This window comes from Schistocerca gregaria, chromosome 1 (assembly GCF_023897955.1).
Source record: "Schistocerca gregaria isolate iqSchGreg1 chromosome 1, iqSchGreg1.2, whole genome shotgun sequence".
In the NCBI taxonomy this organism is placed as follows: domain Eukaryota; kingdom Metazoa; phylum Arthropoda; class Insecta; order Orthoptera; family Acrididae; genus Schistocerca; species Schistocerca gregaria.
The window spans coordinates 837,379,341-837,396,784 of NC_064920.1; the positions used below are offsets into that span (position 1 = coordinate 837,379,341).

Here is a 17,444-nt window from a genome sequence, read left to right on the forward strand (position 1 = left end):
ACTATTTTATATATTTAACTTTCAGATCTGGAAAACATTCTACTAACTATTTCACCTGACATATTACAAGTTCGTGCCGCTGTACATTCAATAATCTTCTTACTATTGTTTTTTGCCCAGTATTTATGTTCTGCACTATTGTTGTAATTAAAACTTAAAATAAATGTCCTGTCACACGGTGCCAAGTGTAACACCTGTGTACGTATGTTGTGCCAAGTATGACTTAAACATACAATTAGCGCTACCCTCTGGGAGGAATTTTGAAGTTTGACCATGCATTTACCTAATGGACAGAGGGTATCGAACATGGATTTCGTGACTATGGCAGTTAATAGAAAGCTGAAAGACTTTTATTTTGTAAGAAATGAAAGTAACAAAGTTCACATAAATGAAATACTTAAACGGTTGCCAGCCTAATTAGGCATAATACTTTGAAATGTTAAGTTTAAAGAAAAATGAACATGGATTGCTGGAGAGACTTCCATTAATGCTCCTTTTCAACAGTGCAGTGGATACACATAACTAATGAATGAACTACGTAGTGGTTAGCAGTAGATAGCTTTTTATACAAACCAGCAGACATAGAGAACTAAATAATATTTCACTCATAGTAATAAAAATTACTATTGCAATCATTAATTAATTCAGTACTAATTCAACATTAAGATGTCAGTAAAAATGCACTGGACTGAAATTGGACATGTAAAGAGTTCTGATTTCTGCTGACACATACATACCACAAATAAAATTAAATAATCCTACACCTATACTTATTATGCCTTCATTATTAGCAGTATCACAGATTTCTTTTAATAGCAACAAAAAAAACTCAATCTTTAGTTTGACTTTCTCATAGTGGAAAAGAATATAGGGGGAGCCCCATATACTGTCACTTACTCTGTAGTAAATTCTGTAACTATTTCAGAGACAATTTCATTAACTAATGTTGATTTCTAACCCCCACTTGAATTTGTTTATATTTCAACACTATATAGCAATTTACTCAATATTTTCAAATAAAACTTCAGAAATTAGTTCCTACTAATAGTCACAACAAAGTTAAGTTTCATGAAAGTTAAAATTATGTGCCTCTTTTATTACCTGTGAAGCAGGTGGTTTAACTAGCATTATTTACACACTCTAGCACCGAAACTTTGGTACATTCAAAGTAGAAACAAATCACTGATTATTCAGAAACAGGATTCTCGGTCTTGAGCACTTTATAGGTTTCATGATCAGGGCAATTTCAAAGTCCAAACACATAATTTTATCACTGAAATTATTATTGAAAAAACACCACAAAAATGTGCCAGTTCATACTAAAATACATATATGATTTCCTGAAGTTAGCAGAGCAGTGGCGCAATAGTGGTGGCAAGCACATGGCGGCTTTCTGGTCTTACCTCTTGCAGTTTAAGGCTCTTTTCAAATTTCTTCTTGGCAATGTATTAATCATTTCAGAGCCATTCCATAATACAAGAGCACCACATTACAGCCGAAACCACATCCGAGGCAATTTCAACATAAGTCTGCTTCTGACTGCCTCACTTGGCACCTACATAATTGACTGTATAACTGCTGGCCACTGGCTGCCAAATGTGCTGTCTGTCTTTGCCACCCAGATTGACCGCCAAATCTACCTTTTCCCATGTGCCAAGTCTCTTCCCCAGTGGAGGGGTTTCCCTATACCTTTTCCTTTATGTAATACAGCTTCCCTAAGTATGAACCAGTATTCAAAGTAAAATTTCTCTTTTACGGGCATACATATTTTATGAAGTTTCATTATTTTTTTAATATTATTATATCTTTACAATATATACATCATAAACTTCAACTTTCTCTCTGACAATTCAAAGATCTTAATTAGTACAGAGCAATCACTTCATAGTTAAATACACATAACAACACTGTATAAACTACTTACAATCGATAATGGTGTTACAATAGCCTCTGGGATTTGTAATGATGAACTTTTCAGTTGGGGATCAACCAAGTTTCGGCAGGGCAGAAGAGTGGTGTCTCATGTAATGGAAGTCTAATGTATGACTTAGGATTAGACTTTTTGCATCGGCCTCATTCCATAATTGATCTCCAATTATGTGTGTTGGAATTTAGTGAGAAGACATTCCGGCTGGGGGAAGCTGTTGTTAATGATTTATCACAGCAGCGTCTATCATAGCAGACAATCCTGTTGAATATGAGCAGTGAAATTAAGGCTTAATTTGAAGGTTTTTCTCGAGAGGCACTGGGAAGTTGCTGTGTGTGGGTGTGGAGTCTGACTTGCCAGTTAGTATGTTGTGTATAGTGGAACCATTGAAGAGTAGTGATTTTTTAGATGCAGCATGTTGTTTTGTGAGAAAGTGTTGTTTGTGCACAGGAAAAGGATGGAGACAAGTTAATATCTATCAGAATGGATAATTTCGGCACCGAGGTTAAGTTGTTGGAGGAAACAGTAGCAACATTAAGAGATTCCAGAAGAGGAAGATTGCTGCAGAGAAGGCATGAGCTAAGAAGAAGCAGAGGACACTGCTAAGTCTGCATTGTATGAAAAAAGTTAAGCATTTGCGGAACAGAGAGGGCGCATATGGAAGAACTGTTCTTGGTTTTTCAAGGTGGTTTTTTTTCCCAATGGGAGCCATTGCCTGCAATGTCCATGACTCAACAGAGGATTCGTTTGGGGAATGAAGTGCCAGTGTACCGGAAACTGTACAGAAAGAATAACACTGTATCTGTAGCTGATGCTAGAATAATTCATCAATCAGCAGTTAGCTGACAGGATAATAGAAGAAAATAATAGCCCATGGTGGGCAGAAATTGTAATTGTACTCGAAAAATCTATAGACTGTTCAAGGAAGTATTGATATTGCTGCAACTATTGCAACATCGATGATCACAGATGCTGAACCCATTCCAAACATCATGGAAACAGTTGATAATCTTGGGCAGTGCTGGGATTTAAGGAGTGGATACCATCCGTTGCAAGTGAGTCCAAAAGACTGTGTTTTTTTGCCTTGAGGACAGTTCCAGTATAGAAGAAAGCCATTTGGTTTGAAGAGTCCTTCAACAACATATTAGCATTTGTCATCAAATTGTTGAAGGTATTAAAGACTCATCAATGTGTATTGTACATTGACAACATAAATGTCTTTTTGAGAGATATGCAAGGGCATAGACAGTGGCTAGAGAAATATTCAGAAGATTGCAGGCTGTGCATTTAACAGTGAGTTCTGAAAAGTGTCATTTGTGAAGAAGTGAATTACTTAGGCCTTGTAATTAGTATGGATGGTGTGAGGACTAAACCAAGAATGATACAAATTGTGTGTATTTTTCCACCACCAGGGACAAGCATAAAATTACGATCTCTTTGAGCCTCACAAGTCATTATAAGAAATTTGTGAGAAGGGTTTGCAGGTATAATGTGGCTGCTTTAGTAATTTCTTAGTAACTGAATGAAGTCTGTGTGGTGTGAGGAGTGTCAAAAGGGGTTTGATGAGCTGAAGGAAGTGTTGATGTAGATTCCATTGTGGGTGTTCCCAGATAATCGGAAGGAATTTATACTGTTATGTGATACATCAAACCATGCTCTCAGTCCCGTTTTAGTCTGGAGGTCAGTGGGGAAGAAAACTCTACTGGTTTTGCTTTGAGACAACTGAATAGATGTGAGAGAAACTATGATACTACAGAGAGGATGATGCTTAGCATAATGTATTGAGTAAGATATGTCCAGTGTTGCCTTTACAGGAGAAAATTTAAAGTAGGGACTGATCATGCTGTTTTGACGTGGTTACTAGATTTGAAGGACCTATCCAGTCGACTGATAGGATGAGCATTAAAACTCAATGAATTTCAGTCCAAAGTAATCCACAAACTGGGGAAGAAACACGGAAATGCAGATGCATTAAGCAGGTAGGTAGCAGTGATACATGTACTAGGTCTAGACCTTGCTGGATGGCAAGCAGCGCAGAGGGCTGATAGAGAATGTAAGCAAAACAGTACAGGACAACAGTTCAGCATATGCGACAGGTTGTTACGTAAGGAGACAAGATTGATACCACAAGTGGTAGTACTAGCTAAGCTGAGCGAAGAGGTGATTAAAGAGATTCAGTATCACATTTTGTCTAGCCATGGAGGATGCAGAACAATGAATTGGATGGTGACAGAGAAGTACTGATGGAAAGCAAGCTGGACTGGATGTAGGGGAGGGGGCAGGGGGGGGGGGGGGGCAAATGCAAATTCATATTCTTTAAGAAGAAGGAGAAAAAAACCTTGTTTCAGAGAGAGCCTAGCATTCAGCACATGTTGGTCTATTGATTATTCATATGATGTAAATAAAATAGAAAGAAACTTCCACATGGGAAAAATACACTCCTGGAAATGGAAAAAAGAACACATTGACACCGCTGTGTCAGACCCACCATACTTGCTCCGGACACTGCGAGAGGGCTGTACAAGCAATGATCACACGCACGGCACAGCAGACACACCAGGAACCGCGGTGTTGGCCGTCGAATGGCGCTAGCTGCGCAGCATTTGTGCACCGCCGCCGTCAGTGTCAGCCAGTTTGCCGTGGCATACGGAGCTCCATCGCAGTCTTTAACACTGGTAGCATGCCGCGACAGCATGGACATGAACCGTATGTGCAGTTGACGGACTTTGAGCGAGGGCGTATAGTGGGCATGCGGGAGACCGGGTGGACGTACCGCCGAATTGCTCAACACGTGGGGCGTGAGGTCTCCACAGTACATAGATATTGTCGCTAGTGGTCGCACGTGCCCGTCGTCCTGGGACCGGACCGCAGCGACGCACGGATGCACGCCAAGACCGTAGGCCGTCTTCCGCTCACGCCCCAACATCGTGCAGCCCGCCTCCAGTGGCGTCGCGACAGGTGTGAATGGAGGGACGAATGGAGACGTGTCGTCTTCGGCGATGAGAGTCGCTTCTGCCTTGGTGCCAATGATGGTTGTATGCATGTTTGGCGCCGTGCACGTGAGCGCCACAATCAGGACTGCATACAACCGAGGCACACAGGGCCAACACCCGGCATCATGGTGTGGGGAACGATTTCCTACACTGGCCGTACACCTCTGGTGATCGTCGAGGGGACACTGAATAGTGCACGGTACATCCAAACAGTCATCGAACCCATCGTTCTACCATTCCTAGACCGGCAAGAGAACTTGCTGTTCCAACAGGACAATGCACGTCCGCATGTATCCCGTGCCACCCAACGTGCTCTAGAAGGTGTAAGTCAACTACCCTGGTCAGCAAGATCTCCGGATCTGTCGCCCATTGAGCATGTTTGGGACTGGATGAAGCGTCGTCTCACGCGGTCTGCACGTCCAGCACGAACGCTGGTCCAACTGAGGCGCCAGGTGGAAACGGCATGGCAAGCCGTTCCACAGGACTACATCCAGCATCTCTACAATCGTCTCCATGGGAGAATAGCAGCCTGCATTGCTGCGAAAGGTGGATATACACTGTACTAGTGCCGACATTGTGCATGCTCTGTTGCCTGTGTCTATGTGCCTGTGGTTCTGTCAGTGTGATCATGTGATGTATCTGACCCCAGTAATGTGTCAATAAAGTTTCCCCTTCCTTTGACAATCAATTCACGGTGTTCTTATTTCAATTTCCAGGAGTGTATATTAAAAACAAAGATTCCAAGACTTACCAAGCAGGAAAGCACCGGTAGACAGTGCCTGTCTACTGGCGCTTTCCCGCTTGGTAAGTCTTGGAATCTTTGTTTTTAATATAGATTATTCATATGATTTTGAAATGAATCCCTGTTGGTTTTCGAACATTTTTGAACACATTCTAAGTTGATTTCTGAGAGATTCATAAGTTGTTTTTTGAATGTGTACATAGTGTACCTGATGTTTTTGCCAGGTGAACCCCCTGTCGCACTGAGAAATAAAAAACTTTCCCACAGCCAAAAGGGGATGGGGCTATAAAAGCTTAGTCGAATGAACCTGAATGGGTGAATACCAATCGCTGTGTGTTTATGTGGTTGACTGAGTGTGCGAATGATAAGCATTGTTATAATTATTAGCGAAATCCATAAATTCAGACTACTAGAGTGGAAATAAACAACTAACAGGAATAACAGGTAAGCAAGATTACATAGTATCTTCTCGGTGTACCATGAAAATGAAATTTTAACAAGAAAGTTTTGCCAGATTGCTACACTGCTAAGGGCAAGATGTAAAGGCACAAATAGCAGCTCAGAATAGCATGGAAAATGATTTGTATGAGCACGTAATAATGTCTAATCAGAGAATAAATGCAGAATAACTAAACTGGTATTCTGGCATGGTTAGTAAAATTGACCGGAGAATAAGTTTTGACAATGTCAGTTATAGTTACATAATTAGCGATGATGAGATTGTTTGGTAGAATGAGGAAGGAGAAGAAATGTGGACATGACACTAATTATACAGGGTGTTAGAAAAAGGTACGGCCAAACTTTCAGGAAACATTCCTCACACACAAATAAAGAAAAGATGGTATGTGGACATGTGTCCAGAAACACTTAATTTCCATGTTAGAGCTCATTTTAGTTTTGTCAGTATGTACTGTACTTCCTCGATTCACCGCCAGTTGGCCCAATTAAAGGAAGGTAATGTTAAGTTCGGTACCTGTGTTGACATGCGACTCATTGCTCTACAGTACTAGCATTAAGCACATCAATACGTAGCATCAACGAACGTGGTTTTGCAGTCACTGCAATATTTACAAATGCGGAGTTGGCAGATGCCCATTTGATGTATGGATTAGCAGGCGGCAATAGTCGTGGCGTGGTACGTTTGTATCGCAACAGATTTCCAGATGGAAGGTGTCCCGACAGGAAGACGTTCGAAGCAATTGATCGGCGTCTTAGGGAGCACGGAACATTCCAGTCTGTGACTCGTGACTGGGGAAGATCTAGAACGACGAGGACACCTGCAATGGACGAGGCAATTCTTCGTGCAGATGACGATAACCCTAATGTCAGCGTCAGAGAAGTTGCTGCTGTACAAGGTAACGTTGACCACACTACTGTATGGAGAGTGCTATGGGAGAGCAGTTGTTTCCGTACCATATGCAGCATGTGCAGGCACTATCAGCAGCTGATTAGCCTCCACGGGTACACTTCTGCAAATGGTTCATCCAACAATGTGTCAATCTTCATTTCAGTGCAAATGTACTCTTTACGGATGAGGCTTCATTCCAACGTGATCAAATTGTAAATTTTCACAATCAACATGTGTGGGCTGACGAGAATCCACACGCAATTGTGCAATCACGTCATCAACACAGATTTTCTGTGAATGTTTGGGCAGACATTGTTGGTGATGTCTTGATTGGGCCCCATGTTCTTCCACCTACACTCAATGGAGCAAGTTGTTATGATTTCATACGGGATACTCTACCTGTGCTGCTAGAACATGTGCCTTTACAAGTACGACACAACATGTGGTTCGTGCACGATGGAGCTCCTGCACATTTCAGTCGAAGTGTTCGTGCGCTTCTCAACAACAGATTCAGTGACCGATGGATTGGTAGAGGCGGACAATTCCATGGCCTCCACGCTCTCCTGACCTCAACCTTCTCGACTTTCATTTATGGGGGCATTTGAAAGCTCTTGTCTACGCAACCCCGGCACCAAATGTAGAGACTCTTCGTGCTCGTCTTGTGGATGGCTGTGATACAATATGACATTCTCCAGGGCTGCATCAGCGCATTAGGGATTCCATGCGATGGAGGGTGGATGCATGTATCCTCGCTAACGGAGGACATTTTGAACATTTCCTGTAACAAAGTGGTACGTTCTGTTGCTGTGTGTTTCCATTCCATGATTAATGTGATTTGTAGGGAAGTAATAAAATGAGCTCTAACATGGAAAGTAAGCATTTCCGGACACATGTCCACATAACTTATTTTCTTTCTTTGTGTGTGAGTAATGTTTCCTGAAAGTTTGGCCGTACCTTTTTGTAACACCCTGTATGGTAGACTGTGACGATTCCAAATTTTTATGAAAAGTTCGTACTGCTACTACTTTTCCATCTCGTGCTTGAAAAACGAACATATTAATGAAATGAGAAACTATTTCCTAACATAAAACTCTTAGCTTGTATAGGCCTAATAGGCATTTGATATTGGTACTTTGTGAATTATACGGGGTTCAACAATAAAGTAATGAGACTGATGTGGAAAAAAATGTTACTTACCGTTTTAGTCAAGTTCAGGGTTGTCTCCTGCAGAGTAGTTTCCTTCTGATTGCAAACACTTTTTCCAGCATTTCTGCCATTGATGGTAACATTTCTGAAACTCATCTTCTGTAATATCCTCCAAGACTCTCGTCACAACTTTTTGGGCATCTTGTGTTGTTTGAAAATGGTGTCCCTTGATTGTTGTTTTGATTCTTGGAAATAGAAAAGAGTCACACCGAGTGATATCTGGTGAATAAGGTGGCTGAGGTAGTACTGAAATTTGTTTTGAGGTTAAAAATTGCTGTACTCACAGAGCAGTATGGGATGGCGCATTATCGTGGTGCAGAATCCAATTATCAACAATGTTGGCACGGACACAACGATCTCTTTTATGCAGTCTTTCTACAGTTTCTGTGTAGTAATATGGTTAACCGTTTGTCCAGGAGGCACCCACTCGTTATGAACAATTCCCTTGGAATCGAAGAAGCACACAAGCATTTCACTTTTGACTTTGACATGCGAGCTTTTTTTGGTCTGGGTGATTCTTTTGAGCATCATTGCGAACTTTGGCATTTTGTCTCTGGATCTTACTGAAAAAACCAACTTTCATCACCAGTGAAAACATGGCTCAACAATTCTGCATTGATTTCTGCTTGCTCTAACAGATTGGCTGCCACATTTTTCCGTGTTTCTCGCAGTGTGAGATTTTTGGGGACCATTTTTTCTCAAATTTTTCTCATACCAAGATCTTCATTTATTACTAGACGAACCGTTTCTTGATTGATGTTTAGTTCTGCAATCATTTTCACGGATACTCTTCAATCAGATCGTATGAGTTCACACACCCTGGCCAAGTTGACACCCGTCCATGAGGTTGATGGTCATCCACTGCGGTCTTCGTCTTCAACATTTGTTCTGCCTTCACTAAACATTTTATGCCAATGAAAAACTTGAGCTCTTGACATAACCTCCTCTCCAAAAGCCTTCTGAAGCTTACCGTAAGTTGTCGTCGCGTTTTCACCCAATTTAACGCAAAAAGAAATGGCATACCATTGTGCAATATTATGTGGTTCCATTTCCGTGGTGAGTGACATAAACACGTGTTAACTTATTACAGCACAACTCATGACTGAGCAGTTGCATCGATGTGGTGCTTGGACTAGAAGCAGCTTGTAGACCAAGATCAAAGATATTGTTCCTATGCAAGCCTGCAGGGTTGACACATCTTGCAAAGAAAATCAGTCTCATGAGTTTATTGTCACACCTCGTATTCTGTTGTATTATTTATGTGAATGAGGAAGATAAAAATGACAATTTGTGCCAAAACAGCCTTGCTTATTTGGTGTGTGTTACAATTGCTGCTATATTAAAAAGGGCTATTTAATTTTATCTAGCAGACAGTGACAAAATACATCTAATAAAATCGAGAAAACACACCAATCTCAGGCACTATTCGCATTAACAGCTTTTTCGGTATTAGACAGGAACATTTTGATTTTTCATGTAGCAAAATGTGTGACGAACTTTCATGAGGTAATAGATTCTTTTGCAGAAAGGAAAGAACGCCATGTAAACCTGTAACAATATTAGAGAGAAAAAATGCTGGGATCTAAGGATTGAAGAAATGTATAGTGTCTTGCTTGTCACCTGTCTTTACTGGTTTTAGGTTTCCTATATTTAATTTTGTGTCACACAAAAGAGAGAGTTATTAACTAATAGGCAATGAAGAGTGCAAATTTTCTGAAGAGTTTTAATTCCATATATAATCTGAAACACTTCAGAAAGATGTGCACTGCAAAATGATCGTACTTTTTGAAAAATTAATACTTTTTAAATTTTGACATCCTGTCTCAAATGCTCAAGTGAGGATGGGGTCAAGGGGATCACTATCAAGTTTCTTGCCCCAGTTCGAAAATATTGTAGATCTGGAGCTGAAAGGAAGGAAAAAATGATGTTCGTTAGTGTGTCAAAAATCATGGTCAGTATGCACAATGTGCACATTTGAGTCGAAAATGAGTATTGTTGCAGAGATTGCCAGAAAGTACAGAACTGTTTTGGATATTTGGGGTGGATGTGTTAGGATGGTTTAACCAAACTCCAGCAGGGAATCATTTTGTGCTGACTATAAAAGATCATTTCTCTTGTTATTTCGAGATGATGCCAGTGCCGAGCCAGCAGGCAGTCTGTCATGCAAGCATAGGTGAATAAATGAGTGTTGTAGTCTGTGGTGTCAGAGGCAATAATAATTGATCAGGGGACAAACGTGATGTCGGATCTGATTAAGTTATGTCAGTTGTTGAGAGAGAAGAAATTAAGAACTAGTCCATTTCATCCGCAGTCGGATGGAAGAGTCAAGTGGGTTCATAAAACAATTGAAAGGATGCTCAGTTATTACATCAGCTCCCACAATAGTGATTGGCATATGTATTTATCTTTTGTGGTGAGTGAGTATAATTTGAAAATGTGCATCAGCACAGGACTGTCACCATTGTAGGTGGTGCTTGGTAAAAAGATGCCAGGTAAAAAGATACCATCACCATTCAGTATGATAACGCAGAAAGGGAGGAGAAACAGTGAACCAGTCCAAGAGCTCATGAGAAATGTGGGAGTAGCTTGGAAAAGAGTTCAAAAAGCAAATACCAAGGTGTTGTAGAGGAAGGAGGAGACAGAGAAGCACTGGGAACCTTACCTCAGTACAAGGTGACCAGTACTGCTGTTATCGAGTTCAATACTCGAAAAGGAAAACCGAAGTAGTTCATGACACGATAACAGGACCTGTACCAAGTGATTGAAAACACATCACCTGGGAATGCGAAGCTACAGTTACCAATGAGGTCAGCAATCATACATTCAAAGTTGCGCCAGGATTGGTCCCAGGTGGAGTACAACGGAACAAAAAAAAAGACAGTGAAGAAGGAGGAGCAGAAAAGTGTCTAACACAAGGAGAAGGACCATGTACCCCATATACCAGATCCATTAAGGGCAAGAAGGTAGTTGATATATTTTGTTTTATTGTGTTTCTTGGGGTATTTTGTGTAGTCTGTTAAAGTACCATAGTGTTAGGTAAATGCATTTTTATGTTTTAGGGTAAGGATTATCTTTAGTTCTTGTGTGAGAGGTGCTGACTATCAGTAGGCTTCTGGATGGTGGTGGTGGTGGTGGTGGTGGTGGTGGTGATGGTGATCATTGTCCTCAGGTTGCCATTCAAGGCAAGGCAAGGAAGGAAGTGTTCCAGGCTTGATGGTACTGTACCTCTTTGCCTGGGGCTGAGTAGGGGCACTGCAAGGTCACTTGGAAGTAGAAGTTTTATATTCCAGGCAACAGGATGTGATATTGTCTAGTCACCAATGTACATCGAGTTTTATATTTAATGTATGTGAACTACAAAAAGAAATAAGGAGATAGGAAGAGGTATTCTTGGATTTACAACCTTCTGTCCAAATAGTTCACAAAACGATGATAATCATGTTCTTCACTTCCAAGGATTAAGGCATCTACCTGGGCCATTTTACACACCTCAGTTGTGTAAAGCTTACTCGGCATGTGGGGCTCTGTCTGAGTGGACCCTTATTTCTGTAGCTGCTCGTGGTAATGAAATGGAGCTCTCAAAGTTTTCTCCTTCTCCTCCTCCTCCTCCCAGTGGCAAGGGTGAGCCGCTGGTAGGTACTAACACCCAATCAAATAAGAGGGCTCATGTGGTCAGTCCTCCAGACTCAGGGGTGATACAGAATTTGTCCATGAATAGTAACAGAATGCATTCTGCCAGTCAGAAAGTGATTTTAATTGTGAAATGGAAAAAGGGCAGCTTTGAAAAGGTTTTTGTATTCAAAACGGTTTGGAGGGAATCACAGGTACACAGAAATCCATCAAGTGATTGCTTAATGGCACACTGTTGGTTGAAACTGCTAGTTCCCAACAAGCAACAAACCTCCAGGAAGCTAAGTGCCTTGGAGAATATGTCATCGAAACGGAGTTCCACACCACCTTGAACTGCAGCAAAGGTGTTATGTGATGTAGAGATCTGGTAGACATTCCTAAGGAGGAATTGAAAGATGAATTGGCTCAAGAAGGGATCATCAGTGTGTATAATATACTGAAAAAGAGTGGATAGGGATCTGGTAAAATCTGACTCTTTCGTCCTTACCTTCAATAGCACAAAACTCCCGGAGCATATCAAGGCAGGTTTCCTGTGTACAGCCCTATGCCCCCAACCCAATACGCTGTTTTAAATGCCAGCACTTCGGGCACACCACCTTGGGTTTCAAGGGTGAAGTCACCTGTGGCAAATGTGCGAAGGCTGCCCATGATGGTGTTAAACACTCATCCCCTCCAAAGTGTGTAAATTACTCTAGATATCACCCTGTTTGGGGTAGGGATTGCAGCGTTTTCCTTGAAGAACAGAAGGTACAGGAGATTAAGACATTGAAATGCATCCCTTGTGGAGAGGCCAAGAAGATCCATAAGGATATGCAGCTTATGCCCTTCAAAGGTCTTATACTTGTCAAGCTGCAGTTGTTTCAGAGCCCATAGCCCCACTGAAAACTTCAAAGAAAGCCACAGCTACCACCGTTGCAGAGTTCACAGTACCTCTTGTAAAAACATTCAGCACCATGTCTCCCACTTCTACGGTATTTCCCGCAAAGCCCTCCCAAGCCAAGAAAACAAATGGGAAGCTTCCACCACAGGCAAAAACTGGCGGTAGAGTGTCAGACCATGTCTATGTCATTCGACTTGACGGCTCTGCTGCTTCTGCATCAGAGCCAAGGGACTGCGAAGTCTGCCCAAGGCAACCATCTTGCCACAAGGCTAAAACTCCTACTGTTGTGGGCTCCCGCTCCCCACCCTGGCGGAAAAACGGGGTGAAAACACAACCCCCATGATAGGTGGCTCTCATCCAACAGTGGTACATGACTGGGTTCAGGACTCATGTGGAGGAACAAAAACTCCTGGTAAAGGCGCACCCCATGTGCTTGCATTTACAGGAAATGCATTTAAAGCTATTGACCCCCCAGTGCTACAGGGCTGTACCCTCCACCATAAGGTTGACTTGACCGGGACTCAAGCCAAAGGAGGTATTACTGTGTTTATCAGTACCATACACATCTCCTCTCCTCTCCCCTTAGTTACTGACCAAGTAGTAGCCATTGCAGTTCATGCGAGTCAGAGGATCACTATCTGCTCCTTGTACTTACCTCTACAGGATGCGATAGATTCTGAGGGTCTTGCAGGCCTCATTGAACAACTCCCCTGCCTGTTTCTCCTACTGAGTGATTTCAATGCCCATAACGTATTATGGGGCTCAAACTATACTTGCCCCAGGGATAGATCTTGGAGAATCTCATTATGTCTCGGGAGCTGTGCATCCTCAGCACGAATTTCTCAGCTACTGTGTCATCCTCAGCCTTTGACCTCTCATTCTGCTCTCCAGCTCTTGCACACTCTACGAAGTGGGAAACAACTGATGACCTTCATTCCAGTGATCACTTCCCACTATGGATGACCTACTGGATGGAGGATTGTAGGAACAGAAGCCACCAAAATGGGACAATCAGCAGTGCTAACCCACTATGGATGACCTACTGGATGGAGGATTGTAGGAACAGAAGCCACCAAAATGGGACAATCAGCAGTGCTAACGGTGCTGTTCAGGCAGTTGGCTGTGTTTGAAATCATAGCAATGTCCAGGAATGGGGTGGATCACGTCATGCGTGTGATTCTTCATATCACAGACTTCAGGTCATCTTAGGAGGTGACCTGTACCTTTGTGGACAGATGAGTGCCATCCACCAATCCAGGACAGGTGTGTGGCTCTTCGACAGTTTAAGTGCCACCCAACAGCAAACAACCTCACAGCCTTTCGAGTGACGAGAGCTAAGGCTCAATGCACCATTAAGGAGACCGAGAAAATGTCATGGCAAGCAGTCCTAGACTCCATCAACCATTCCTCATGTTCTACAAAAGTACGGGAAACCATCCGGAGAATTTCCAGTAAACACATTCGTTTACCGTTAGCAGCAGTGCTGAAACAAGGGTTGTCTCCAAACAATGCTCAGAGATGTCGCTCAGACACTGGCTGATCATTTTGCAAAAACTACATCTGATGTAAGCCAGGATTCGGCATTTTGTTGCTCCTGTGCAACTGTTGAGAGGGGCAAGTATAACTTCAGATCCAACAGTTCTGAGGCCTACAACTCTCCTTTATCTGTGCGGGAGCTGGAATCAGCACTGTCTGAGACTTGTGGCACTGCACCCAGTCATGACGAAATCTAGTACTACATGCTTAGACATTTGTCATCAGTGTCAACAGGAATCTTCCTCAAATATTTAATATTACATGCTAGACAGACTTGTGCATGCTAGACAGACTCCCCGACTCGTGGATAAGTGGCCTCCGAAAATGGGTTTCCAGTTTTCTACAGATGAGAAAGAGAGAGAGAGAGAGAGAGAGAGAGAGAGAGAGAGAGAGAGTTTAATTTACCTGACTTGCAGCTGAGGGCCACCAGACACCATCCTCCATTTTAGTGACTCAGCGAGGTTTTTCTGGGCCTCATTTTTTACTCCAAGTTGTTGTGGTTGCCTCACATGAAAGCCAGATCTCTCAAGGCATTAAACATCATCAAGTGCCTTAGACGCAGGTCGTGGGGAGCAGACAGGGCACATCTCATCCAGTTTCATAGGGCTTTCGTGCATTCGTAGCTGCACTATGGGTGTGCAGTGTGTGGATCGGTGATGCCTTCTTATTTGAAGGTCATTGATGCTGTCCACCATGAGGGGATTTGGCTGGCCACCTGTAGCTTATTAGGATCAGTCCCATACCCAGCCTCTGTGCTGAGGCTGGGGAACTGGTCTTACCATCCAGTGGCAGCTCCTCATGGTACATCAGGCATGTAAGTTCCTCACAACTTGGACTTAACTCGCACACCAAACTGCTGCTCGTTCACCTTTGGAGTGCCTTTTCTCCAATTGTCCACGAGTCATGATGCCATTTGGGATCCATGTGCAGCGTTTGCTGGAGTCACTCAGTGTGGAGCAAGTATGACCCCAAGTCCAGGATTTTAACCATCTGCCACCCTGGCCACTGGAGAGGCCCAGAGTAATTTTAGATTTGGTGCATCACAGGAGAGACTGCACTCCTGCTTTCATTTTAAATACAATATTTTTTGACAGTTTGTCTGGGTGCCACATCTATGTAGCTGTTTTTACACGTGGTTCGAAACGAAAACTCTGCTAGTTTGTTTGTTGTTTTCCCAGGTCGTGTCCTCAAGGTCCAACTGCCTCAAGACGTTACTGACTTTGAAGCAGAATTATGTGTGATCTTGCGGGCACAGGAGCAGATGAGACATTCTTCAAGTACTGAATTTCTTGTCTGTTCAGATTCTCTGAGTGCCCTTCACTCTCTGCAATGTTTTTACCCAGCAGACAAAGTAGTCCAGACTGTCCAGGATGCTTTTCTCCAACTACAATGACTGGGGCAGGAGATACCCTTCTGCTGGGTGCCAGGGCACATGGGAATTTTGAGGAATGAAAGGGCAAATCTAGCAGCCAAGAAGGCATGTCATGTTCCTCAGATATTTCATTGTGCCATCTCTCTGCATGCTATAATCTCGCCGTTGAGCTCCAGAGTCTTGCATTGGTGGGAGAATGAGTGCTTTTAAGTGACAGACAATAATGTCCATCTAATAAAGCACACAATGCAGCAGTGATGTACTTTCTTCCAGCCAAGTAGCTGGAATGAGGTTCTCGTCACTCTTCTTCACATGGAGCGCAGCCCTAAGATGCCTTCTTGCTCCGACAAAGGGCCCCTCCAATTTGTGGTGCTTGTGGCATACAGTTCACAGTGCGCCACATTATATTGGACTGTGTTTTATTTCCCAACCAGTGGGCCATGGCTAATTTGCTGATGGATCTGCAATCTATTATAGGTAATGTGCAAATAAATGTGGTTAGAGTTTAACGTTTTGCGAGTTGTCCAATGTTTTTTCCAAGATTTTAGGAAGTGGTTTTAATGTGATAACAGGGTAACTGCCTCACCCATGTTTTACATAAGTGGTCAGCCAATGACATTTTTCTTTGCCTTTCTTGTAGCTCCCTTGCCATTTTACTTGTATTTTAGTCTCCTGTACAGCATCTTTTATTCTTTCCCGTTGACTTAACATGTGTGATCACGTTGTAGTAATTTTATCTACATTCATTTCTCTTAATGTGTTTAAAGGTGCTGTTAACTTCGCCTTTGATTGCCTGTAAGCACCACACACACACACACACACACACACACACACACACACACACACACACTTTGTAAGAACCTAGTTTTACTCCCATACAGCAGAGAAATCACAGCCATATTTTTTATAAAATTTTATTTTTGTTTCCTTTTTAACTCCATTATTTAAGGTACTATTAATAGCACTACACGTGTACTGAAATGGATAAGACTTGTTGTCTGTATCTCTGTTATGCAGTAACTTATTTAGTTTCCTAATTAAAGTGTTAACTTATTCAATTATTCTGTTATCAATAACAACTTTTGATCTGATTGGCTTAACTTCTTCAAATGTCGCTGCCCTTGTTTTAGTAATTGAGATTTCCATATTGTATTCTCTGCCCAGCATCTGTAACTTATATATGAACCATTGTATTTTCTTTTCATTGTCAAATACACCAACAAAAAGGCAACTGCTAGGGTTCCGTTGTGAGGTAGCTGTAAGCCAGTGTGTACTTCTTGTTTCCGTCTTCGTAAGGATATCATCAATATATATATATTAAATAACATCTCAAAAATACAAATTTAGTTCTTGCAGCATGACACATTTTTAAATTCACAGAATAAGTTGTGTGACAAAGTGAAATTTTGGAATTGTATCCACTCTTTGATAACTTTCTGTGGATACCCATGACGTAAATCTCTGCATGACACACATAGCCTCTCTTGTTCAGTCTGGAGTTAAATAGGCACCTCTATAATTTTGTCAGGCATCTATACATTAAAAAAAAAAAAAAAAAAAAAAAAAAAAAAAAAAAAAAAAAAAAAAAAAAAAAAAACCAAACAAACAAACAAACTACCATGAAATGTGTGTCTTGTGTTAAGATTTTCTCTATATCCTCTATTAATTCTAACTGGTAGACATCCAAGACAGACAATCAAACCCAAAAATCAAACGAGAATTTTTGTAAGAAACTTTCTTCATAGGTGGATTACATTCCTGAGTATTTTTCAGATCACTTAATGTAGCATTGAACTTTACTTCAACTATT

The 17,444-nt window shown here is 41.9% G+C and overlaps 1 protein-coding gene across 2 annotated transcripts in view; it reads left to right on the forward strand.

The window, feature by feature from the left end:
• Positions 1-17,444, forward strand: part of LOC126272211 (cell division cycle and apoptosis regulator protein 1-like) — a 269,061-nt gene that overhangs the window by 44,813 nt on the left and 206,804 nt on the right. The gene's annotated exons all lie outside the window — the stretch shown is intronic.